This window comes from Megascapheus bottae, chromosome 3 (genome assembly GCF_031878675.1).
Source record: "Megascapheus bottae isolate mThoBot1 chromosome 3, mThoBot2.hap1, whole genome shotgun sequence".
Classification (NCBI taxonomy): domain Eukaryota; kingdom Metazoa; phylum Chordata; class Mammalia; order Rodentia; family Geomyidae; genus Megascapheus; species Megascapheus bottae.
This window is the reverse complement of record NC_143511.1, coordinates 16,330,803-16,358,408: the sequence shown is the minus strand read 5'-3', so window position 1 is coordinate 16,358,408 and position 27,606 is coordinate 16,330,803. Positions and strand designations below refer to the sequence as shown.

Here is a 27,606-nt window from a genome sequence, read left to right as displayed (position 1 = left end):
AGACAGATCTGGGCAAAGTTAACACAATGTTGCTGAAATAACACAAGATCACCAGCAGAATAATATAAATAGGTTATTTGTTTTCATGTGTATAATATATAGTATATCATTTACAATATTTATACAAGTATATGTAATGTAAATATATGTCAATAATGTTTCCAAGGCTTATGATCACATCACCGTTTCTCTTTAAAATGGTTGTATAATTTACTCTATCTCTTAAAGTGTACCTAGATGACTGCAGAACAATGGGCTTTTCCTTAAGCATTATACCCTGACTGGGTGTAAGATATCCAGGAACTGGTGAAGTGCTGTTTTTATCTATAGGCCAAAAGATGGCACTTGTCCATGATTATGAGCAGTGCAGAGACATTTAGACTCATATATAGGAGATGGGCTAAAGGATTTTGCCTTTGAGTTTAAGAGATTAACTCCTAGGGAACTGTCCTTGTTCAAACAGCTACTGTGAAAATCTGATGGAGATGGAGATGACTGATGCTTCACAAGGAGTACAGAAGGGAAGCTGTCTCTGCTGCCACCACATGCTAATCAAGTTGGGGCTCAGAAAAGCAAGAAAACCAGAAAGTGACACCAAGACCTTCAAAAGATGGTATTCCATTGACGCATAGGTAGTGGAGATTTATCAAATCCTCATATTATAGATAAGGGTATGTTTATAACTGATAACGACTTGATAGATTTGTATAACTTTTGGCTGCCTTTTGCTCCAGTGACCCCCATTCCTCCACTTTCCCCAAACCTGGGAGTTAGATTAGTTTCCTAACAGCTTAGGAAATGAGCCAATCACTGCTAAGTGACCATTCTCTCCAGGACAGAATTTTCAGGCTAGGGGAATTTGTTGAAATTTATAGTAATACTATATCTTTAGAGAGCATCTTCCTCTTAGAAGCCTGCTATATCTTTCAGACATTCAGCTGGAGTCTCCCCAGGACCCAGGAAAAAACTGGTAACAGTAATGACACACACAAATATCTATCACCTTTGATGATAGGACCGAGTGCTGGCCGAGGCAGGAAAATGGTAACCTTGAGCACAGCCTTCTGCTTGGTGCAAAATTCTGCCGCGGCCACATTGTTGTGGCTTCTTTCTTCCAACTCCTCAAGGCTGAGCTGCATTAGGGGACAGAGTGGATTTTTTCCTCTAAAACACTAGAAGGTACATGATTCTTGTCATTACTTCAGTGTTTGAAATGTCAGTAGACGGACTGATTGTTCAGCAATTCAGTTAACTGTATTGAGTGGTTCCAGGGTACACATCCTTTCGTAATATTCTTGGTCCAAATACATGGAATGTAAGACATGGGATACTCCCGTGTGCTCACAGGCTGCAGTGAATTTTACTGAAGACGTGTTTTAATAAAAATCTCAGAATTCTGCTCCTAGTGAGTCTCATGTGGGTTCTTGAGTTTTGTCTTTTTAACAAAACCCATTTTATCAAAAAGGTGATTTTCTATCAAATCCAGGGGTCATTCTTCTTGATTAGTTATATTGTGCTAGCATCACATTTTAAACCATTTAGGAAAAGTAAGCTATAGAAGGTGCTGTGTAATTGAACTGGTAGTATTGTAGAGAAGTAAAAGTTGCATCATAGAATTCAGCTGTTTAGATGGCTTCTTTTTTATTGTATGACATTTGGCAAGCTGCTCAAGGGCTTTATTGTCAGTTTCTATAAAACACATGATAATTCCTTATTTTACAAATGACTGTGCTGCTTAAATAACATGCTGTCAATGTGATAAATAATAACCACATCTTTATTGGTAGTTTTTGCTATTGTTTTCATTCTTGGTAGTACAAAAGAGAATCAAATCATATATCAAATCTCTTTCATTAGAAATCATTCCTATCATCCCTTCATAAGAGTATTGTTCCTCTCTTCCATCATATTTTTACTTTTTTTTGCCAGTCCTATGGCTTGAACTCAGAGCCTGAACACTGTCCTTGGGCTTTCTCAAAGCTAGAATTTCTACCACTTGAGCCACAGCACCACTTCATCTATGTATGTGGGTATGTGGTACCAATTCAAATCTGAGGTCTTCGTGCCTGCTAGGCAAGCATTCTACCGCTAGATCCTCCATCAGCTTTTTATGTCAGGTATCAAACACACACACACACACACACACACACACACACACACACACACACACACACACACACACTCATAAACAGAAGATACTAACCAAGCACTGTTCTCAAGTAGTAGTGTTTTGTAGTCTTGGTCTAAGTTTTTATTTTTAAGGAATGAAAGTTTTATTTCATAAGTGTTCCTAGGTTAATTTTCCTCTAAGGAAATGTTGCTGTTTATTATTTTAAAATTCTTAGTGAGGGCCTATGGCCTGTAGTAGTCAGATTATACCCATAAATATATTCAATGTCATCATGGAAAAGCTGATCAGAAGGTACATTGTGTTCCTGGATTCTAGAATTCCTTGAAGGAGATGGGGAAAAATTCTTGAGTACTTCTTGAAAAATCAGTGAACATCACATAGAAACTATGGGAGAGAAATCCCTTAAGACTTTACTGATCTGTGCCTAAGAGTGTTAGTGGGCACTAGGCAAGACATACATGGTGCTGAGGGAAGGAAAGGCAAATAAGTCCTAATACAAGATGTAGAACAGAACAGTTCAGCCAGGAAGGAGGAGAGGGTTAACAGAAGACAGGTTACCAGCTAACATTTGTGATGATGTTTTATGGGCCTCTCAAAATTAAGCAAGCCAATTCATTTTGGCAGAGGGGGATGCCAGCTTCCAGAGGTATTCTCTAATTTATTCCTCTTAATTTTACTTTAGTAGGATGGAAAGAGGAAGAAATGAGGGAGAAGTAAGAATAAGAGCAAGAAGCCAACATGATTTCACAGATCTTTAATCAAAAGTGTACACAGTAGAGCTTTTCTTGTTTGTTTTGTCTGAAGAGTACTGGGGATCGAGTTTAAGTGTGTTGTTCACTATGAAAGCAGGAGACTCGTTTGTTCTGTTTTTCAGACAGGGGCTGGAACTTTTTTTGCTTGCTGTTGGCTTTGGATTGTGATCCTCCTACCTTCTATTTAACTGGAGTCATGCTCTGCCAGGTCTAGCTTGCTGTTTGAGAGAGTCTCACTAAACTTCTACCCCCTTCCCCTACACACACCAGTGCAGCTGGAATCTTTTTTCCACTTTCTACTAGCCAAGATTATACAACCAAAATTTTTGGAAAGTGGTTAAATTACTATTTTATGGGGACATGATTTCGATTTGCGTACTTAGGCTATTCCTGAATTATTTTTCTGTGCTTGTCTTGGGACTTGAACTCAGGATCTGAGTGCTGTCCCTGAGCTTTTTGCTTAAGCCTTGCTCTCTACCACTAGAGTCACCACTCCACTTCTGGTTTCTTGGTGGTTGATTAATTGGAGATAAGAGTCTTAGGAATATTTTGGGTTTTTTGGGTCTGTCTTTAAATTGTGATGCTCAGATCCCAGTCTACCAAGTATGATCTTCTAGCATCCAGCAAAATATTCAATTGTTGACCACTTACTTTCTCATTCGATGGACTCCTTCACCAAAATATAACTGAAGCATTTTCTATAAACCAAACCATGAAACATTAAGGAGTATACATGTCTCAGAGAACTCACAGTTTTATGAGAAGTCTGAATCATGGCTAGATAATTATCTGATGAGAAGTTTGAGAGCAGCAGCTGTCAGGCCTAATGACTGAATTTGCTCAGAAATACTTGGAGTGAGTGAAGAGCACATCCATGTGGGTTGTTCTACTGGGCTAAGGAAGTGGGTGAGGAGATGGGTGGGGGCGGGAGCAGACAGAGAGCAAGGTGGGCAGCATGAGCTGTAACTCATGAAAATAGGGGAAATGATTAGATCTGTAATTAGGTATTTGCTTCATAATCTGTATATGTTTTAATCTTTTATAAGAAAATGATCATAGGGGTAATAGTGAAGCACTTTATTTTAAAAAGTGATAAACATTAACTGGAAGTATAAATTCTTCCAGCAGATTGTTGAGTGCTTATAGAATAAAACACTTTGAAAGAGGGGCGTGGTCGTGCATGTCTGCAGCACTAGCCGTGGGCAGGCTGAGACATGAAGATCAGAAAGACTGAGGAAGGAGAGGGAAGGTGGAAGTGAGGAAGGAAAAGGCGAAGGAAGGAAGATAGTTTAAAAACCCATTCCCCTCCCCCCATCCACACACACTGTCCTGTAGCAATCATCACCTCCATCTCCACATGAATAAGTTCACATTTATCAAGACCATGTGACTTGCTCAAGTTGCCAAATTAATACATGGCTGCTATTGAGTTGAAACTCAATCTCTACTGCAAAAGGCCAGGCTCCTTCCCCTCTTCTCCATGTGTGAAATTGCCACAGGGTTAGAGGTCTGAGACATGGGGATGAGAATCTTGTCAGTAACTTACAAGAACGCTGGAGACAACAAAGTGAAATACCATCTAACAGCGCCAATTGAGTAAGACTCTGAATCTTAATCCACCTGTCAGGAAAGACAAAGAAGGATGGCTGGGATTAGCACAGCTGGCTGTCTCAGAGGCCACCATCCATGGTGCTGTGTGAGAACACACCCAGCAGCACTTAGCCCCACGTGAGCCACCCTGACTGACAAGAGGAGCGTTCTGGCTTTTCAACGTGCACAGAACAACATGGACCGATTGGAAGATGCATTATTCATTCAATGCTTCCAACAAAAAATGTGTTGCTTTTTAATTCCGTGACAGGGCTGTGAGGAGGGGGATCTGAAGTGCTTGAACGGATAGGAAGAAGGATGCTGTTATTTAACAGGTGAAGGTGCCATATAATAAGCTGTAAGGTAACAGTTGCTAAAGGCAGGCCTAGTGAAATCTGCAATTAAAAGGAGAATAGAAATTGATTGGTAAAAATAAGGCAGGGCTCTCAAAGGCAAATTGTTTCTTATCTAAGCTAGGAGAAGAAGGTAAAGAAAAAAAAATTCTGGAAAGTACTTTTAATTCCTTTTTTAAAGTCAATTAATTGCTAGACAAACGATCTCTGATGAATACTAAATTGCATGAGTCAATATGAAGACATTTAGCAGCCATAGTAATTCTCTGAGAGATAATATTTTAAATTTGTTCCCACCCCTTTCAAAAGGATAGAGGAAATTTGAAAATTATCTCCTATGATCACATTTAGGATACATAAGTAGAATAGAAAGTAAAACAAAAAAAGGACATAACAGGCTAGGTAAACTTACTAAAGCTTAAAGAGATGAATAATTTATAAAAAGGAAGGGAGGTGGATCTAGGAGGTTCATGTTATAATCCTAGTTAATTAGGAGGCTGGGATTTCAGATCATAGTTCAATGCCAACATGGACAGGAAAGACCTCTACACTTTTATCTTCAATTAACCAGCAAAAACCTGGAAGTAAAGGTGTGGCCCAAATGCTAGCATGTAGAAAAGCCAACAAGAGTTTGAGGCCCTAAGATCAAGCACCAGTACCCACATGAAAATAAATGATTCATCAGTCTGTATAGTTTTATATAAAAAAATTCAGAGGCAATAATTACAGCAATTTGCAGATTTTCATGAATTACCCATCCAAGCAATCTTTAAATAATAGTATCAGTTTTGTTAAGGTTATAAACACTGCAGGACTGGAGGCATGTCTCAAGGTTAAAAGTGTAAGTCTAGCAAGTTTGAGCTCCTGAGTTCAAACTCCAGTACCACCACACACACACACACACACACACACACACACACACACACACACACACACACACACACATAACCTAAGGCCACAAAAGACACTGAAGAACCTACCATATATGTTACTGAGTAAAGCAAGCCAGTGAGAAAGGGCTAGATGGTATATGACTGCAGCTATATGACATTCTAGTATAGGACAAAGGAAACAAGACTAGTGAGTTATGAGGAAGATGAAGAGGAAGGGCACAGAATATTCAGACCATACACACACCTTTGTAGTATTATAATTATGGATATGTCATCCTATATTTGTTCACCCCTGAGTGAATGTAAGTGAATGTAAGCTATGGGCTTTGGGTGATGTTGCTACATTATTGTAGGTTTGAGAGTTGTAACTAATAGACCTCACTAGTGCTGGAGTTAGTGGTGGTGCTAACTCTGTAGAATGGGAAAAATCTGGATTCTCTACCTTCTGCTCACTTTCACTGACAGCCTAATCTCTCTGAAAAAAAAAAAGTCTGAGCAATCCATAGGAGACAATGGATTGACTGATGAAGAGATAGACAATCCCAGACCAGTTGTCCTTATATTTCACACAACGTGCTTTAGAGTACTTTGCCCTTAAAATGTATAAATAAAAGCATTGCAACTATTTTTCCTGCCTTTTCTTATCAGCATCTCTCATGTTTGGAACAAAATTTGGAAAAGTCTCTAAGCAGTGACTAAGCAATAATAAATGGGGCTGGGGTGTTCACATTCCATTGTGAAAATCTTTCTTTGTTTTCAGAACGCATTAAGGAATCTTTCCATTGGCCTGTAAACCCCTCTGTGATCTAGGGTCTGTGTCCTCAGCAAGTGTCACATCTTCTCATTACTTTCAGTCTTTGTGCTCTAAGTTTAAAGGAGACTATTCGGTTATTCAAGAATGCCATTTTTATTTTACTTTGTTCTTCACCATGGCTTTCACACTTGCTGTTCCCATTTTTAACCTATTCACTCCCTCCTCTACTTAGCCTCCTTTGTTATTCTCAACTTCAAAGGGAACTGATACCTGCCCAGTAGATTTCCCAAGCAATCGAGAAGATTAAAAAATCAAATAGACTATTTTTATCTCTCTCCAAAAAAGAAAGTTACTTTATAATTGTTGACCTGTATTTCTGAAAGCCTGAGTTACTCTGTGGACCAGAAATATTGCTGACGAAGTAATTGTACGCCGAATGGGAAGAGGACAGGAGGAAGAATTACATAAGTAGCTGGAGGCTGGTGGTATCATGATGATACATAAGAACATATATACAGTAGTCAGGTGTACTTGAGTCCAAATCACAGTTCCCTGTGGCGGTGTGACGTTAGATATTTAACTTGGCTTCATGTCCCTGGTATCTCACCTGTAAAATGTTAATATCCTCTTAAAGTATTTATGGACAGTAATTGCAAGCATCAAATGCTTATTAAGTATTATCTGTATTACTGCGAATTCTGTTTCGGATATGTTGAATTTAAGTACCAGTGCAAGTACTCAGTGAGCAAGAACAAATCACAGTACATACTAATGAAGGGCAGTAGTGAAATTTGAATGGGTGATTTAAATCTGATTTATCAACATATATGGAGAACTTGCAGTCCCAGGAATTAATGAGTGGTCCTTGAGTTTACGTAAAACTAAAATATGTAGATTTTTTTATGTTACTTCAGGGACAGAGATAAAAGGGAAATAGTAGAAAGGACCCAGAAAATGGTCTTTGGGAAAGAATTAGGAGACAGAACCAAGGGAATTCAATGAATATAATATCTGAAGAAAACAGACCTTCAGCTTGGAGAGGCTGATTTAATGACTCATCATTGCACCCCAGATTCGTCATGCACACGAATAAAATAATGCCTGGGGAAAATGACAAATAATCATCTATCAAAGATGTGCAAGAGTGTCTAACACTGTCAGATCTCTGAATATTTTGTGGGTGACAGACAGGAGTCATGTGAACTGTTGAGACGACTGATCTCTGGTCTACACTTGTCTTGAAACATGACAGTCATCTTTGTAGGAAAGCACAATTCATGGCATCATTGGCAATGAAACCATCCAGGCCTTAAGAATAAATTGAAAATACAGAACTTGTCTTGACTATTGCTTCTTGCAGCTCTCAAAATATACTTTGAGCTACCCAGGGCTGTGGATGGGTTAATTACAAGCTACCAACTCCATGAGTATTATGTAGATAACAGACTTACAGCCCAGGATAAGGTGCTTTATCTGAAAACGCAAACATATTTTTGGGTAATGTTATCTTCAGGAATGGATTTTTAAATAGAGTTGCAATAATGTTCTAGCAGCTCCTAATTCATAAAGTTGGCTTGTACCTCTCCTCTGAATTCCTCCTTTGGGTTCTAGCTCAGGCTAGTAAAAGAGGGTATAGAATTTGAAATAAGATCTTTGCATGATAGACTCTTAAGATTTATACTTGATGTGTAGAAAATGGCATCCTGCTAACAAGCTTCTCTGAGTAGCCTGGCTATTTGTTGAAATCTCCTGGGTGTTCATAGATTTAATCATACATAGAAGAACAAAGTGTTTCTATTCTCCAGGGGAAATCACTGGCCTTCAGTCGGCTAATGTGGATGATGCTGGCAATAATGCAGTTACAGGTAATTGCCTTTTTGCAGAGCTTTGGGTGGGCGGGGTCATTCAATTAGAATGCCCCTGCTGTCTCAAGTTCACCTGGTTTGGAGCAAAAGGTGACTGGGCTCAAAGTGAAATGAGAAACAGAAAGCTAGCTTGTCATTCCTCTTGGGCCACGAACCCTGCATCCTGAAGCTTGCTAAGGTTTGAAAGCTGCTCTGTCTGGCCTTTGAAATTGCATTCAAATCCTGCTCTGAAAGTTCTCGGACAGTAACCAATCTCATATGATGAGGGCAGCTTGAGACTGTAAAAGGAACACAGAACTGTGATGAGTCTATTGAATACACTAGAAGGCATCTTAAAGTGGAATAATACGATTGGTTTCAAAAGCTACACTTCCCCCCAAAGTCACCAGCAAGGGTAAAAAGGATGGGAATGCATAAAAATTAGTTCCATGGGCTTTTTTTTTTAAATTTTTCTCTCCAGTGACTAGGCACTAGTCAATTTTTCTGTCTCTTTGATTTCCTGGCTTAGTCCTTTTTTCTCTCATTCATGAAGGTCCAGTAGAATATAAACAGCTAGTTCATTTGCAATCCATTATGACATTTATAATACTGCCATTCTCATAAAGGCAAGGTTTATAGCTAGGGCTAGGCTATTTCCAGAGTCTAACAACTGGTTTTCTGACAGATTGTATATCCGAATTTTTAATTTATAGTTCATCACAAGTTTGGTCCACTTGAAACTAACTCCAAAAATACAAACATGGGGCTTTTTTCCCCATTGCTTATAAGAATAACAATTGAAACATGATTAATTACTTTGAGACAAACCTTCTTTCCTTGTCTCTTTTGGGTGGCAAGGCTATTTTTGGCCAGTTCCTAGATTTATGTGGGCTGTGCTTTTTTGACTGTGTTATTTCCCTCCTGGTATTTATACTTTTATCCTTAGGCTTGGAAATTGACAAGGTATTGTAAATAGTCTTCCGAGAAGCCCTATTTTAAGACCCAGACACTAAAGAGAGAAAGATTAGTTGCCTCCACTACTTAGCAGGTATAAAACCTCAGACAGGAAGAGGGGGGAAATGTGATTAAAAAAAAAACCAACTAATAGCATATTATCTTCATCATCATGCTGATTGTGAATAATTCAACCTGAATGGAAGTTGCAGAGCTTGAATCTATAGCCCTCTCTCTTAGGGCGGGTGGGGGAGGAGTTTATTATTACTCAGCCTGACAGGGGAGAGCTCTGGCAGGTTAATTGCTACATGAGGCCTAGCAGGGAGTTTGCTGATGATGTATAGGGGACTAAAACGAGTGAAGGAGATTGACTATTCCTGTTACAGCACAAATATCTTCATGCACCTCAGGTTCCTCAGAAAGATACGTGAAATAAATGGTTGCTGTTCATTTTCTGTCTGCACAATAAAAATAGCCTCTGGCTAAATGTGGAGACTACAGCACAGACTTTAAAAAAGAGAGAGACAGAAAAAAAAACCCTCAAATTAACATTATTACAAACATTCCTGTCTGAAAGTGCTGAAAATCAATTTCAATATATTTTGCATTTTAATGAATTGCCAAAGAGATAAATCAGCCATGTTTGAGGAACGCTTGGTTGGCAGTGATGTTTTCTTATCGGATCTTGCCTTAACTGATAGCATTTAAAATGAAGCCAGTGTTAATTGAAGGAGTGGGAAATGTAAGTGCTAGTAAATGAAATAAATGCAGGCAGGCTAGTTATACAGAATTAGAACTTTGCTTTAATGTAGTAATGTTAACAATAGTCTCCTTCCTTCATGCTCTCTATTTCTGAGATGGTAAACTTTAATATTACAAATGGTTAAAAAGCCAAATAGCTCTATTATCAAATCTATAAAGACCCTGAAGAGTTAATCCCCTGTAGAAATAAGAAGCAAGTATTGTTCTTTTCATTTTTCACAGTAAAAATTAATTTCACTCCTGAGTGTTGTGGGAGCCTAAGATGAAGGAAGAATCTCATATGTCTTTTCTATTATGAAAATAAACTTAACTTTTTAGTATAGTGAGCATAACTTTTTAATTGCTGAGCTGTTTGTACTGTTGCAAAAGTATCTGTATTGAAAGGGGAGATTGATTAGCTAATATAACATTATTTTTCCATGTTATATCTGTGCATTCATACCTCATAGCATGTATTCATTTAAATATTATGGAATAAATGGATAGATGGCTGTCATTCTTTGACCTGACTCTGAACAACCCAAAAAGCATCACATTTCCTACTGTGTTATGTGTATGTCTTCTCTCCAATTTGGTATTATTTTTACTACATTGTATTTCCCTATCCCATAGGTCATGAGTTTGTTTTTCTTTTATAAATTGCTTAAAATAAATAGGTCATACTTTTGGGAAATTATTCCTTGAAAAGCAACAAGTGACAAATTGTTTGGTAAGCAAATTAGGCAGCAACAAAGAAGATTATTGTCATTTTTTTGTGTGTGTGTACACCATGGAGTGTTTTAGACTTGGGGTTGTGGAGATGACCTTGACCTCCTGTTTGTCATAGAAAATGTGCTTCTTGTGCCCCAAAATACAACTGTGGACCTCTTTTCTTTCTTTCTTTCTTTCTTTCTTTCTTTCTTTCTTTCTTTCTTTCTTTCTTTCTTTCTTTCTTTCTTTCTTTCTTTCTTTCTTTCTTTCTTGTTTGCCCTCAGCCATAACATGCCACATAACTACATAACTACACATCAATTAAATAACAATAATTCATGAGCATACTTCAAAAAGTGTAGGAAATATACCTCTGAAATTCATTAAGGAAAAACATAGGAGGGTCTGCTGCACGTAGACTGAAGTAACATACAATATGTTGTCAGGGATAACCTAACTCTTAGCTTCTGTATTTGGGACTCTAGGGAGAAACAGTTCTGATGTCTTCTTGCTATTGTGCAGTGTAAAACTATTGATTTTTGCAGTGATCTTTGTATCTGTCCAAGTTCAATTATCTCTCCAACGTCTATTTAAAGGCAATAAATGCCTTTCAGTTTTAATTTATATTTTATTTTGTTTATTTGGAAATAATGGGATTCAAACACAGGAGCTGACCTTAATTATTCTACTATTTCAGTGAGACCCTTGGCCTTTTTCTTGATTCAGATATTTTTCCTAAAGAGTCTTGAATTTTCATCCTGGGCTGACCTCAGGTCTGGATCCTCTTACCTGTGGTCCCTGTGCAGGATAGTATGGTAGATGCACAGCACCATACGTGACTAATCCGTTGAGATGGCGGTTCGCCAACTTTTTGTTGGATTAGCCCTGAATCATGGTCTTCGAATCTCTGCCTCTCAAGTAGCAGTGAGCCCACTGTTTCCTAGCCCTATGCTTCTGTGTCTATTTTTAAACTCTCTTTGGTATTTTCTTCCAGAATAAAGAGCTCTTTGTTGACAAGTTTCCTCTGCTCGACCAAACTTTAGTCAGGCTCCAGAACCTTCTAAGTCTTTGTATAATAATTCCTTCAAAAAGTCTATTTTTAGTAAGAATCCTGCTAGGTCCATTTATCCAGGAATCCCTCCTTTTGCACATGATCATGCCCAATATCTAAGCAAGATCCCCATCATTCACCGTATCCCCAAGCAATGGCTGAGCGCCTGCCGAGGCTTCATCCAAAACATTGCCTTGTCAATTCAGGCAGAATTCCCCTGAGCCCTGATATTTTCTCAGGCCCCACCTCTAGCCCCACTGGTTGGTTTGGAAGTACGGGTGTTCTAATGATTCATTTGGAATTGAGCCCAGTCACATACGAAGGTCTCTTTATCCCAATTGCAATAGTCCAGAATTAAAGCAATTGACCCTGCTTTAATTACTGCTCAACACTAGTTTTACCTTTGACCCTGTGAAGCAGCTGGGAGGAAACAAGGAAAGAGAGATCTCCCACTAGGTCATCTCTGATCCTCTGCTCAGGGAGATGAAGGAAAAGAGTTCATTATTGAAGCAAACAGCAACTGAGGTATTTAGAAAACAAAAGTGAAAAGTGTGAAGCTGTGTATTTCAGAGGATGCATTTGTCTGCATTGCTGGATTGTGGTGCTTTGCTCCTTGCTACATTCCCAAGATCGAAAAAAAAATGGCCACAGTTGTAGAAATCTAGTCTTTCGGGTGATGTTTGGGCCAGGAATGTGTTCTATGGAAAATGATTGCACACCAAGTTGTGGGAGAGGAGAGGTGGCGATTAGCAGGGGCTCCAGAGGGGGAAAAAAAAACTTCTCTCATCACATCTCTATTATCTACTCTGTGCATTTCCTGCAAAAGTGTTTCCATGTTCTGAGCCTTAGTTTCCATTTCCTTACAACGGTGGAGTGCTGCCTGTTCTAGAACACTTAAAAAAAGTGGGGAATCTGTGGGAAAGGATTTATAGGATGGACACCAAGAACAGCAACAACAGAGGCCACAGTGTTCACCAAGAATGGGAGAACAAGCTGACCTGGAACAGCAAGAAAGGCTTTGTGCCGACATGATGTGGAGCAGAGGCGCTTACTCTGGAGACTCACTGCACATTCCTGTAACAATCCTGCGATGATCAGAAGCTTGTACAATTTAATATCTTAACTGCATTCACTGTTACATACTAGCACAAAATAGGACATAGCATAGGATGAAGTATCTTTCTCTCATTTTTTTAATATGACTCTAGGCTTTCCTAGGTTAAAATCTCTCAGCTGTTTTATGTGGCCATGTACTGTCAAATATAAACCCTTCACTCAAAGTCAAGCTTTAGAAACATTAGGTGTGGGTGCTTAATAGACATGACTAGTGGAGGTGATAAACTGACAATGGGAAAGAGCCTCTAATAGCTCATCTAATTCCTCCTGATGGGCTTTTCTGGAGGGAGATGGTTCACAGTCAAGGTGGCCTTGGAAAACCATCACTAACAGCCACTTTTTGTCCCCCTGTTTATTTAAAGCACAACTTGCAGGTATAAGAGGAACAGCTGGATTGGCCTGTACTGGGAATTTTATTGATAATAGGGTTTGCATGTTGTTCCTTTGAGGAATTTTATTTAACTTAATAGAAAAAAATTTAAACTATGTGGAGAAAAAAATACGAGACTGCTCAACCTCAGGTTGCCCTGCCATCTAACTGACATAAAGCAATCTACAGAATATTTTACGTGGAAACACATGAAAATGTGGAGATATCCAATGCTGATTTTCAAGTAAAACAGTGCTGTAACATTTGATTTTTACAATGAAAGTTTTAGGTTTTATTTTGCAAGTAGTTGCTTCTCTTTCTCATCTCATTATTGGTCTTCAAAAAAGAAATGTGAGATCTTTATATTGTTGAATATTCTTAAAATTGGTTAGGAAAAAGCATAATACATATTACTGAATTAGTAAAATAGAGAAAACAGGGCCTTTTAAAGGACTAATGTTATGACTATTTCCTTGAAAGCAAACTTACTTTGTCAACACCCACTTATCATACTGTCTGTTTTTAGCTTTTGGCATAAAAATTAAAGCTACAAGGGTTACCAAAGAAAAGATCTGTAATTTTGGATCTGCATTTTAGTAATGCCTTTAAAATTGGCTTCCAAAGTGGAAGTGGATTTGGCTCAAGTGGTAGAATGCTCCCCTTGAGCAAGAGCAATTCAGGGGCAGTGCCCGGCCCAGAGTTCAAACCCCAGGATTGGGGGTGAGGGAACAGAACTGGCTTCCAAAATGAGTATTGACAGAATTTTACTACAGCTATTGTTTGCACTTCTTTCTTTCTGAAATAGGTGTTGAAAATGAATCCCCATTATGAAACAGTAAAAAAGTGGATCCAAACAAGACCTTTAAAAGGTGATCAAAACCATGCTATCATGACTGGATTAATCCATTTGTGTGATTAATGGATTAATAGGCTACGAGGACATGTCTAGATTGGGTCTTCTATAAAAGCCAGGTTGTTTAGGGCTCCTGATCATTTTCTGTCTCTCATTACATGATGCCGTGTGCCATCCTTGAAACTTGCTAGCAAGAGAGTCATCAGCTGGCTCAATGACTTTAAAACAGAACTGTGAACCTAAATATATTTACTTTAGGATTATCCAGGTTATGGTTTTGCATTATGAAGAGCAAGAATAGCCTATAGTGGTAATGATAGTGGAATACACCCTTTGGATCCTCTGGGGAGAACTCATTTTTCAGGAAAGGGAGAAGTGGAACAAGTGGAGGTGAAAATCCATCTTCCCTATGTAATGACAGAATCACCCTACCTCCCAAGAAGAAAAATATTCACGTGCCAGAATCTATTGACCAGAAATAAAGATTATTTGAAGGTTCTTGTGAATCAAGTGGATGTATTTACTGCTATAAAGAAAATGTATTTGATGTACTTTAGATATTATTCCAAAATCCTTTCCTCTTGTGTCTTGTTATTAGCATCTGATCAACCATACTCTCAATGTCTTCCATTAGCCCATCTTTTCTGCATAAAACTCCATCCATGCTCTCATTGTGGGGGCACTGCCATTCTCCAAACTTTGAATTTGGTCATGGCTTTATGACTTAGTTCATAAAGTGGAGCGTGCCCAGAAATGGTGATGTGTGCTAATGTAAACTTATTTCTTACGAGATACCAAGTGTCTATCTTCTTGGCCGTTGATATGGCCATGAGATGAAGCCACCAATGTACTTACATGCACTGAAAAAAAAATAAGCTACTACTACTAGCATACTTTCCTATCCTCCAGCTATATAAATCACACACAATTCAGACCCGATGGTCCACAGAGCAAAGTACATCTGTTCTGCAATGATTGGCATGTAAGCTAATCATCTCTTTCTTGGGTACATAGTATTATAATAGGAACATTGCTGATTGATGCAAGGACTTTGACTAAAATCACTTTTGGAATAGCTATTAATAAAATGGTAGGTATAATTTAATTATGTTGCCATTTTTGTTTTAATTTTAAATATGTGTTTCTGATTGTGTGATATTTTCAGTTTCTATGCTATACAGCCATAAAGGTTATAAGTTTCATTTTTCATGCCAGTTTTTACTGTTTGTTAATAGAAGTATGAAACTTCTAGGAAAAGAAGATTCTGATTAACAATGACTACCACCCAGCATGCGTTCTTTATATATATATATATATATTTTTTTTTTTTTTTTGCCAGTCCTGGGCTTGGACTCATGGCTTGAGCACTGTCCTTGGACTTTCTCAAGGCTAGCACTCTACCACTTGAGCCTCAGCACCACTTCTGGCTTTTTGCTATGTATATGGAGTACCGAGGAATCAAACCCGGGTCTTCATGCATGCTAGGCAAGCACTCTACCACTAGGCCAAACTCCTGGTCCCCGCGTTCTTTATATTTTGAAAGATGTTACAGGATATTGGTCTTGGGGTTATTGGTATTCTAGAGCCTAAAATCCAGGATTTCATCAGGGATGTTGTGAACTCTTTTGTGGCTAAAATGTTAAGACACTGATAGCTAATTCTGTTTCAAAATAGCATGGTTCAGGATGTTGGAGTGGGGCTTTGGGTAACTTGGTACTTTGCTTTGTTATGCCACCAATTACTTATTCTCCGAAAAACTACTTGAGCCATACATCCCTTAAGACCATAAAGTTCTGCAGATTTATCATTCTAGATCTTTCACTTATGTGTATCAATTCACAGGAACACCAGAAAATGAAATTTTGACAACAGAGTCATTAACAATATAAGTGTGGGAGAAAACTAAGAGGTGTCCACAGAGATTTTGAAGCTGCTCAAGACTCTCTCTAGTAAGACTAACTTAAGAAAGGACATGGACAAAAGATGAAAAGACAGCAAGGAAGCAGAAGAGAAAGAACATGAATACAGCTAAAATTCAGAATGAGATTAAAACTTTAGAGAAATTCTTAAGTAAAATTGAGATGGCTTATGTTAAGAATGAGAACAATAACTGGTATTGGCTGAGTGTTACCTACGTTTCAGATAAGTAGTGTCTCTCTTCTGGGTCCTTTGCTGATGAGGCTCTAGCTAAGTCCTTTCCTTCCCTATAGAGGGCAGAGATTATAAGACTAAGATTGCATGCCCATATGAACCAGATCCCACCTGCCAGATCCTACTATAGCAATGTTAGAAAAATTATATATTAGCTATTAAATATATTAAGAATATATATATGAAAGGAGTTAAATCATGTAAAATCTCTTAGGAAGACATTAGCTGATCTGACACTGAAAAGATAAGAAGTCTGAGCAGGTTCAGGTGACAGTGCTCTGGAGTGGTGGTGTTTTAAGGAAGTAAAAGTAGCACCTATCTTTCATGGCTTGATGTCATTTAGTAGCAGCTCACTAAAGTCTGGCTGATGTAAATTAACTGCTATGGTGGGAGTGGATTGACTCTCCTTCTACTCTTCCCTTCCATTCCTCTGAGACTGAAAGGGAAGAAGAGCAAGAAAGGAAACCAGTTGGAGAGGTGGTATGAACCTAGTTGTTGGGTCCAAACCAGCATTATGGCACTGTGCTCACTTCTCTTGAAACAAATCCTCTCCCATTAAACTCATGGGGGGGGGGTGGGAAATCAGTGGATAAAGTCTAGGCTTTGCTCCCCAATGCTCATGTATACATTAACACTAAAGTAAGTCATACCAGTGTGACATCCTAGGACCCGACAAGTAGGATTATGATAGTCACTGAAACCAGGACCTCTGGACCTTTTGAGACTGAAACAGAAGAATATAAATAACTACCCAGGTACTAGGTGTAACCTGGGAATCCTAGACCAAGAGGATCCCGAATCACCCTACTCACAGGTTTTATTTGTCTAAATTAGGAAAAGGCATTAATATGAATGTACCTATTAGAAACAGGTGCTCTCACAAGGCAGGAAAGCTGAAAAAGGACAGAAAATGTGGGCAGAAACATTAGAAAAAGCCTTGACTTGGCTTAACAAGTGAGGGGTACCTCTGGGTGAAGAAAACATTACCATAACTCAGAAATGGTGAGTCACCAGTGAGTGTGAATGCATATGTGTGTATGTACATGTATATGCACATGCTTGTGTATTTGCTTGGGGATTCTTCTGGCCATGTATCCTGCATTTGAAATATGGCTTACTGTGTACTTACAAAACATCATCTGGTAGTAATTTAAAACCAGTATGACCCAGCAGAGATTTTAGGATTTTTTTTCTGCCTTCTCTAATAGAAGAAAAATAATTTAGTGTAGATCCTCCCAGAATTCTAACCTCTGTAATCCCTTCTGCACACCTCAGCTCGCAGCTTTCATATCACTTTGAATCGCAATATTCCCTTCCAGGCAGTTTGAAGTCCAGGTTTCTTGTGTGGTTTACTCAAAGCATTGCTCTGGATGTATAAGACTTGTTTCCTTCTGTTGAGTGAGAAAATCGGAAAGTTGATTTCAGTGGGTACTTCATGGGACTATCTGCATCATCAGAGCGCAGTGAGTGTGACATGACAAGAAGCGGGGAACTAAAGTTAAAGAGGGGAAAGGGAGAAATCATTGAGAATGAATTATATTTGATGGATTCGAAGAACAAGACTTGTAATGCCATGGTCTCCTCTCTGGCCATGCACTTAATGCAGACTGAAGTCTAGCCACAAAATGTGGGCAGTTAGTTCAAGGAGCGTTTACACTGGTTGCTTTTCTAGAATTGGTCATGTATCGGAAACTCCTGTGGACATGAAAGCAGCCACCAAATACCAAAGCTTTTTAATTATCTTTGGTGGGATCTGGATTCACTTAGGAACCTCACAGTTGTGAAGTTCTTATGAAGATGTTGTAATATCCAGCTACCATTTAAGCTGGTGTTTTAAAGTTAATACCTTAATTAACATTATTATTCAATAGTTTTATGATGGCTATAAGCTTTTGCTTTTTTTTTCTTAACCCCCTACTGGGCTTGAACTCAGGGCCTGTTCTGTTCGGTAGCTTTTGGGGTCAAGGTTGGTTCTCTACCGTTTGAGCCACAGTACTGCTTCTAGCTTGATGGTTTTTAATTGGAAATAAGAGACTCATGGACTTTTCTGCCCAGACTGGCTTTGAACCACAATCCTCAGATCTCAGCTAACCTCTAGATAGGAACTTTTTTTTTTTTTTTAAACAATTAAATGTATTATATCAAATGCACTCCCCAGTTGGGGGCGGGGAGGAGGTGGAGGAGCATGGGAGGAGCCTAGTACTCTCTACTGCCACTTGGTGGCAGCATACATATATTGCAAGGGCAATCACTAGGATTTGATACATTTTAGAATTGGCAGACCATATAGAGAGCATCCAATTAAGCCTGCTGCCTTTTAGAACTGTTAAAAATGAGTACTTTGATATAATTTATTTCCAGAGAACGTTGGTAAAAGAGAATGAAGTTTAAAATATCTCGGCATTTTTAAAGTCACTTTTTTTTTTAAGTTACTTTTTTACCAGTGTCATTTCTATCTCAAACTTCATTGTGACTTTACAGGATTGAATTCTTGTTCAAATTTACTGCTTTGTGTTTACCATTGAGCTACTCTAACACTTTGAAACTTAACTTTTACATATATAAAGGATAAAAAGTTGAGATTGAATGTGTAAATACTTCAGAATATAGACTTGTCATCCTTCACAAACATTCTTTTTAACAATAAGTAGGCCATTCAGCTTAAACACCATTAAAAGATTAACAAGAATTTGGCAAGAGGTACAAGAGTTTTTCCTACTGGGAATTCTCAGTCCTTATGTTTGGGTTGTACTCCACCACCCATTTCTGCTGTTTAGATTGTATTAACAAATTTGATTGGATCAGTTTTAAATAGGACTATACAGGAATTGGGCAGATGCCTGATTAAGTCCAATTTAAGTTTTGTGCCTAGAACCATAATCATGCTTTCAATTGGTCTGTATTGGATATGAATACTGTATTCTCGTTTTTTTGATTAATAATAAACTAAAAGCCCTTAAAAGGTTTTATAGGCAATCATTTTATTTTTCCTGAACAATCCAAGAAGCCCTGTTTTAAAAGTTTTAAGAAATCAAACAAATACATTTTGTAACATTGTCTGAAATGTTATCACAATCGATAAGAATTTCCCAAGTTCCTATTTATAATCACATTTCTGTGTTGGCATTCTTCAAATACAGAGGCTTAATGAATGACAATTAAACCAGAGTTCAGCTTTCAGCATACATTTAACTTTTGCAAACTGTATGAGGAAACTAGGCTATTAAAGGATCAGGAAATTCAATTATGTGAAATGGGCTGAAATTTGTGGAGAAAATTTGAAATAAGTAGACATCAAAGCCACAAAGGGTACAGTTACATTCATACAAGGTGTCCACAATTGGTGGATTCATAGAGACAAATAGTCTCCATGGAGGAGAGACAGAAGCTCAGAGATTGGAGGAATGAGACATAAGCCATGACTGCCCAATGCTCTGGGGCTACCTTTGTGGGCAGAGGAAGAGGAGGGGGAAGTTGTGTATTCTGGAAGTAGATTGTAGTGATGGCTGCAGAGGAGTGTAAATGTGCTAAAACTCCACTGAAATCAATACATGAACTTGAATCTTATACTATGCGCATTTCACTACAAAACAAAAAACAAGTGTGGGAAAGGACTGCATGTGAAGTAAAGTGAATTTTTTAAGAACAAAGATAACTTGACTGCTTGGTTTTCTCACAGATTTCCCCATATCTTGGTTCTCAGGAAAGAGTAGCAAAGTTATTCAACATTCAGCATAGCCTTGAGAAAAATAAGACTCAGTACCACAATTAGATGCTGGAATTACCTTATCTGAGAGATAAATGATTGTCAAATCAGTGGGCTGCTTCATTTCTTCCTGCTAAATTTTCTTTTTCTTTTCCATCCTTTTATCTTTTCTATAGTCCTACATTATTTCAAACAAGAAAGACAACAGTTATTAGCATTTGCATTTGTTTTGTTGTGAAACAACAGCTGTTTCAGGGTTCTTGCTGTTGAGTGTTATTAATTTCGATCACATCAAAGCCTTTTAGTACTTGCTGTGGGGGCTCTGTCGAGAATTTCACCTATTCAGCTATAAGGTACAGCTCTCCTAGCTGGGTTTTACACCAAACACAAAGATTCTTCTTAGTCCTCTTAAGTTAACTATACAAGAATTTCGGACACTGGATATTTTATAAAGGTAAGAGCTTTATCTTGGCTTGTGGTTGTAGAGGCTGGGAAATCCAAGATTCCCATCCACTTGGGTTTTTGTAATGTATCATAGCATGAACTAGATGGAAATCAGAAAACACATAGTTGCATATGTACAAAATGTAAGGGGCCACCTTCCACATTGTAACTAACCCAGACCCATGAAGGTGAGAACTCAGAGAAAGGCTTCAATTTACTCATGACCTTTCTGCCCCATGCCTCAAAAACCACCATTGGGCCTTACACACACTACTCAGGAGATTTTCACACACACACACACACATGCACACACACACACGCACATACATACACACGCACACACATACACACACATGCACACACATACACACATATATACATACACATACACACATACACACTACTTGGTAAATATGTATCTGTGTAAGTACATGTACATATATTATCTGTTTATATATATATGTTTATACATATGATATATGTGCATATACTTAATATAGGAAACAATTTGTTGTTATGCATTTTAACTGAGATACATGTGTAACCAGGTTGAGAAATGGGCCTTTTGTAAGAAGGCTACTGTTGCTTGTGGTAAGATGGAGAATGAGCCTAGAATTAGGAAGATGACTGTTCTGATGTTGTAATTATTAATTTAGTGCCCTGAATCTAATGAGCACATATACAGAAACTGTTTTTGTTGTTTTAGAATAAATTCATGTCCTTAAGTAACTCTTTATCTTACGTTGTCAGCTGAATTTGTGCCTCTGCCATCTCTCCCACTAACATACTTCAAACCCTGGTAACTCAGAATGTCATGGTATTTGGAATCAGTCTCTTTAAAGAGATCACTAAGATGGACCTGCATCCATGTGACTTGCATTCTTATACGAAACCACTAGAACACAGCCACACCAAGAGAAGATAGTGGGGAAAGAAGGTCATGTGCAAGGCAAGAGGGAAGGCCACAGAAGAGAGGAGGGAGCCTGTGGACACGTTTCCTCAGACCTTTAGCCTCCACTTACTATGAGAATATAGCCAGACATTCTAAGGTAATTTTTCTCAGACTTTTATCTCCAAAACTAGGAGAATACTGCCCAAGCATTCTAAGATTCCTGGTTATAGCAGGCCTTGCATTTATACAACTTGTTATATTCCCTTTGTCTTAAATTGAATAGTCAGTATTTGGCCTCATGACTAAAAAATGTTAATATCTAGTCTTCTTTTTTTCATAATTGCTTTGCTACTGATTCCGTCTATATGTGGGTCTACTTTTTGAACCTTGTAAACAATGCTGCAGCTTCTGATATCTGGTAAATGTGGAGCTACTGAAAATTATCTTAAATTGATTTTTGTGTGTTTACATATGTGTATCTATTCATCGGTTGATAAACTGTACTCATCCTCAGAAACTCAGACACTGAGTTTCACAAAAATAGGCCAGAAATGATAGTGAATGCTTATAATCTCAGAATTTGAAGGTTAAGAGAGGAAGATTTCAAGCTGAAGGCTAGCCTGGGTTTCATAGTGAGTTCTAAGTCTGGGTTTCATAGACTGTGTCTGAAAACTGTATCAAGAATAACAATAACAATAATAATAGAAATTAGAAAATTTTGTTAAGTGAAGTCAAGCCCAGAAAGATAAAGGATACATGTTTTCCCTTATATATGGGAACTACATTGAGCTTATAAACTTGTAAGTTAATATGTTGGATGATAGTCAAGTGTATACAAATACATTCACTGATATATGGTAGACTCTAGGGAAATCTCAATGTTACTCCTTAGGAAGCCAAAGTCACAGTTCAGGGAAATAAAACTCTCGGAAGGGGTTAGAATGAGGTTGAGGGGAAAGAGGTAGATGAATGAAGAGAAGAGGGGGTAAATGCAGATGAGAATTCAAGAAGGGAGATTGAAAACTTGGATAGGAAAGGGATAGGTGGGAGTGTTGATATGGGGACATTGATCAAGATACCTTATATTCATAGACTGCTTCCTTAAATGACAACTCCTTTGGACAAGTACAAGATAATTAAAATGTTAAGAGAAAAACTGGCAAGCAAAGAAAGAAGCAGTCAAAGAGGGAAATGCTTAAAATGTTTAAGGGATCTTAGAAATAAGATTAGGTTATTAAATGACACTAAATATCACCAACAATCCATCCAGTCCTTATTGATTACTGAGAAGCCTCCTTGAATCTTTTGTTCTTACTTTTTACCCATAAAAGACTCAATGCCTTGGAATGTTGGCTGAGCCACCATAGTCTCTGAATGCAAAAGGATTGCTTCTTTAGAGAATCAATAATAATTTGTCTAGCTGGTTAAAGAAACAATGTTGACTGGCTCTGGAAAATCTCAGCCATCTTCATAGGAAGAAAAGATGTTTATTTATAAAAAGTGGATGACAGGAAGAGCCGATCACAGGCTGTTAAGATAAATAAGCCTAGATTTAAGGATGAGCAAACACAACAGTGATACTCACTAGACACTATGCAGGAAAAGAACTGGATAGCTTCTGAGTAAGTATGGGAAGGAACGAAGAGAGAGAGGGAGAGAGAGAGAGAGAGAGAGAGAGAGAGAGAGAGAGAGAGAGAGAGAGAGAGAGAGAGAGAGAGAGAGAGAGAGAGGGAGAGAAAGAGAGAGAGAGAGGTGGGGGGGTTCTAAAAGAATTATACTGATTGTACCTGATTCATGTAACTGTGTACCCCTATGTATATAAAATATACAAATGTAATATCTGTTTGATTACCACCTCTGTGGACAAACTTGGACAACTTCCATACTCATTTCTGTCTGTGAAATGGGTATATTAATATATCACAGCATCCTTTTGGGAAATTAAAACACATCTTTAGAAGAAAACTACACCACAGATTACTCAAAGTAAGACAAGTTCCTCAGAGATGTTTGACTTTTCCTATTGTTGAATGAACCCTTCCCCCATTAAAGAGGAAACCATAGTTCTTTCTCTCTTTTTTGTGATTACAGAAAATATGTGATTGTTATGAAGCTGAAGTATTCAGTAAAGAAAATGGAATAGTCTGTTCTCACCAGATTAGGAGGGAAACAAAAAGATTAATAAGAATTTCAAATTAGAATACAATTTTCATTAGGCACCTATTTGTGTATGCTATTCTGCTGTTTGTAACAGAAGATGAAAATTAAAAGTCTTCCATCTTCACTTTTATGACTAGTGCTAGTTTACAAATTAATCCCTCCATATCAGAGTTGGGAATTTGGGTTCTTCTATATTTTCATTCAAATTTATATAAGCATAGCAGCAATAACTTTAGAACAGAAAACCTAATGCACATTGTACTTCAGCAAACATCATGTATATTTTACTAATGTACATTTATGTTCTCTGAAATTTCATACAATGTGTGGTAACTTAAAGATATATCTGCTATAATCATGGCAAGGAGATATACAGATGGAATAGAAGAACGGACCAGAAAATATGGAGGGAGGGAGAGAGTGCCCAGGCCCAGAGTTCGAGCCCCTTTACCCCCACACAAAAAAAATATACGAATGGTCCAATATCAATAGAATGCGCTACAATTCTACCTACTCTGGAGGCTGAGATCTGACAGTCATGGTTCAAAGTCAGCTTGAGCAGAAAGGCTATGAGAGGCAGTTTTATCTTTTACATTATTTTTAAGCCAGAAATGGAGCTGTGGCTCAAGTGGTAGAGCTTAGGCACAAAGCTTAGGGATATTACCAGTCCCAAAGTTTAAGCCCTAGGACTGGCACGTGTGTGTGTGTGTGCATATACACTAATTCACGTACTTCAGTAGTGAGTTGAAAACAACAAAAAAAGGGGATTAAATAAAAATATATTCAGAGCCAGATGCCAGGGGCTCACATCTGTAATCCTAGCTATTCCGGAGCTGAGATCCAGAGAACAGCAGTTGGAGGGCAAGCTTGCTTGAAAAGTCCAGTATATTTCATCACCAAAATAATCAGTAAAAAGCAAGGCTAGAAGCATGGCTCAGGGGTAGAATTACCACTAAGGAAAAATGAATCCTTGAGATCAAGCCTGACTAGCCCTTCCCATTTCCCCAGAAAGCCAGAAAGGTTTTTTGTTTTTGTTTGTTTTTGTTGTTTTGTTTTTTATGTTTGTTTCCTCTTGTAAAAAGTCGTTTTAATTTTGAATGGGCCACAAATTGAGTATACTTAATTCTGTGTCCAAGATTCTGAATCTTAAGATTTCTGTGCTGTATTCTGTTTTCCTGGGTTATTTGGTAATGACACATGTGGGGTTACTTGAAAGAATCAATCCATCAACTATTAAGGGTACCTCTTGAAGACATGTGTATGGTTGTAGTACTTTGTTCTTCTGGCCTTTTAAGTCTTCATCTTAACCTTGGCCCCACATGAAGAGTGGCTCTTTTTTTAAGTTTCAGTGAGGATTTATTTTAGTGCAACAGGGTTAAAGTAGGAAGACACAGAAAAGAGGAATATTTCCTGCTCTCCAAGCAGCAAATGGGAGTTGAAGACTCAGGAGAGTGGCTTTTTAAACCACTTCCCCCACTAGCCAGAAAATGCCTGCTGAAAAGGAGAAATCCCGATCATTTCCCAGGCTTTCCACTAGCTGTCTTATCCAGAAAGCTCTTTTGAGTTATTTTAGCTTAACCTTGTCTGGCAAGAGTCTTACAGGAAGCTTCTTATTACTGGTGCCAGTGTTTGTGTCTGAAAAGAAATAATAAAATAAAGAAGGAACAGTGGTTATCAAACATCCAGGAATAAAGCTTTACTTTGCCAAGATGAGAGAAAGCAATTTTCAAAGAAGTTAACGGGGTAGTGCTTGCCTTCTTGTTACATTTTATTTTGGAAATAACAATAAAAATAGTCTCAAATGCTCGTGGTTCCCAGGTTTCTTGAAGCCCTTTGAATTTGTTTTATTTTTTACCACAAAAACTGAAGTTTTAAATCACTGCTCCCCATCTATGTTATTTACGACCAGCCCTGTGTCTTCTGTCCTTGGGGGAAAAGTCAGTCCAGAAAGAGAGGACATGTCTTGGTAGAGGAATGCTGAAGCTGTCCTCCTTGAGAGGCTGACATTGTGACATGGACCACATCAGGAGGGAAAGATGTGGAGGAGTGACTGGAAGAATGTAGCCAGAGCTTGCTCATATTTGCAATCTCAGTGGGAGACTGCCAGTAAAAAAAAAAAAAGCCTGCAGTGGAAGTGAGACTCCAATCATAGAGTTGCCAGGCTTGAGTGAGGACAAATGAAAATGTGAGGCCCCGAGTTCAAGTCCCAGTACCAGGGGTGGAAGGGGTGAGGAGGACTTGGGGGAGGAGGGTGGCTGAAGAAGAAGTACAAGAAGAGGGAAGCTGTGGAAGGTAGTAAATCAGTGGATTTCTGTGTAAAATTAGAACTACTTCACTCACTAACCACTACTGTAGTCGGACTTGCCATTTAAAGCAAAATACTGATGTGGTTCCCTAAAGGCAAATTTGTATTTGAGTTGTCTTTGAATTACTTTACAATTAAGGGACCTCAGAGTTTGGCCACAGTAGCCTTAGTCAAGTGCTCTGCTTTCTTCCTGATTTGGCCTCAAGATCATTGTAAAGAATCAGACTTACTTGTCTAGGAACATTCTAATCCTAAACCTATTTTGTCTGCTATGAGTAGAACCAGTCCAAACTGGCTCTGTTCACTTGGCATGGTGTATATTTTCTGTCATTCTTTGATCAAATTGTATGGTCATCACTCTGTTCAAATGAAATTTGGGTAAACACCACATAGTTTTGTTTCTTTTTTTAACTTGAAATAGGGAAAGAAAGGAGGAAAGCAAGATGATTGGCAGAGGTGGGACAAGAGAAACAGGGACAAAACCATGAGAAGTTATATGCCGACTACCTGATTAATGTAACTATAACCCCTCTATACATTAAATTTTTCCTTTCCCACTTATTGTGTGTTAATGAAGTATTTCTAGTACTTTATATTTGTCTTTTTTTGGTGTAATATAAGCAATTACAATGATGTGTAGGAAATTGCTGTCATTTCAAGGCTAGTTTTTATTTTCTCTTTTCCTACTACGTGCTGTATATTTTCTATTGTTATAGCTGCAGATCCACTGTTTTTCGTGTAATGGAGCTAGAACTTAAATCTAAGGTTCTATGTTTGCTGAGTTCAAACATAGAACTCTACCACTTGAACAATGCCTTTATCTCCTTTTGCTTTTGGTACTTTGGATACTTTCGTGCCCTGGCTGGCTTCGAACCACAATCCTCAGATCTCCATCTTGAATACGTAGGATTACGGTGTGAGCCACTGGCACCCAGCTTCCCTTAGTTTTTTCTAGAGAAGGGCGCCAGATTTTATTTACAAAATACTTTTTGTTATTTCTTTCTTTATAGTTTTTGTTTCTTTTTAAATTTTAGATAGGTCTTTGGTTGTTAGTGTTTTAGAGCTTTAATCTCTCAAAACATGAAGTTGTAGTTGAAACATTGACTTCTTATATGTACATTCAATAGAGTTAAATAATATACTGTCAATAGTTTATTTTACAGTTACTGAGATTTTACTTGTTTCTGGGTGCCAATGGTTTAGACCTGTATTCCTAGCTACTCAAGATGCTGGGATTTAGGATTGTGTTTTTATACCAACCTGAGCAGCAAAGTACTCAAGACTCTGTCTCCAAAATCCCCAGCAGAAAATCCAAAATAGTCAGGCTGGAGGTGTGCATCAAGTCATATAGTCCCAAATTCAAACTCAGGGCAATGCACTAAGCTGAAAATTCAGTAAACATATTACTGAGAATTTACACCTGATACTATTTGTTCTGTCCTCTACCACTCTGCTCACAGTAGATGTATGTGTATATATTCTATTTCACATAATCATGAGACATTAGAAAGCATAACTTGATTTCTCCCTCACCATTCATAATGTCTATGTGGAAAATTCTAAGATCTTGCATTTAGACACACTAAAATCCTCATGAGGCAGAAAAAAAATCCAGCAGTCTATAAACGTTTGGTTCTTTCCTAAAGCAGAAATGGAGGAAATCTGTGCTTCCTGAGGAGGGGGAGGGTAATGGAAGAAGGGCTGTGTTAAGTATTAAACACTTTCAATATTGGTTCCTACATCAGATGAATTATCTCTTCCCTGCCTATCAGTGTTAGTAACAGAGACTGTTGTTTCACTAATCCCCATGATCCAAATGATTTTTTTTCACGTTT

The 27,606-nt window shown here is 38.1% G+C and overlaps 1 long non-coding RNA gene across 1 annotated transcript in view; it reads left to right on the top strand.

The window, feature by feature from the left end:
- The window catches only part of LOC150065007 (uncharacterized), a 148,815-nt gene that overhangs the window by 30,335 nt on the left and 90,874 nt on the right, over window positions 1–27,606 (top strand). Inside the window, exon 3 of the long non-coding RNA XR_016534891.1 lies at window positions 464–632. This is a non-coding gene — a long non-coding RNA (uncharacterized LOC150065007). The remainder of the gene's footprint in view (window positions 1–463; window positions 633–27,606) is intronic.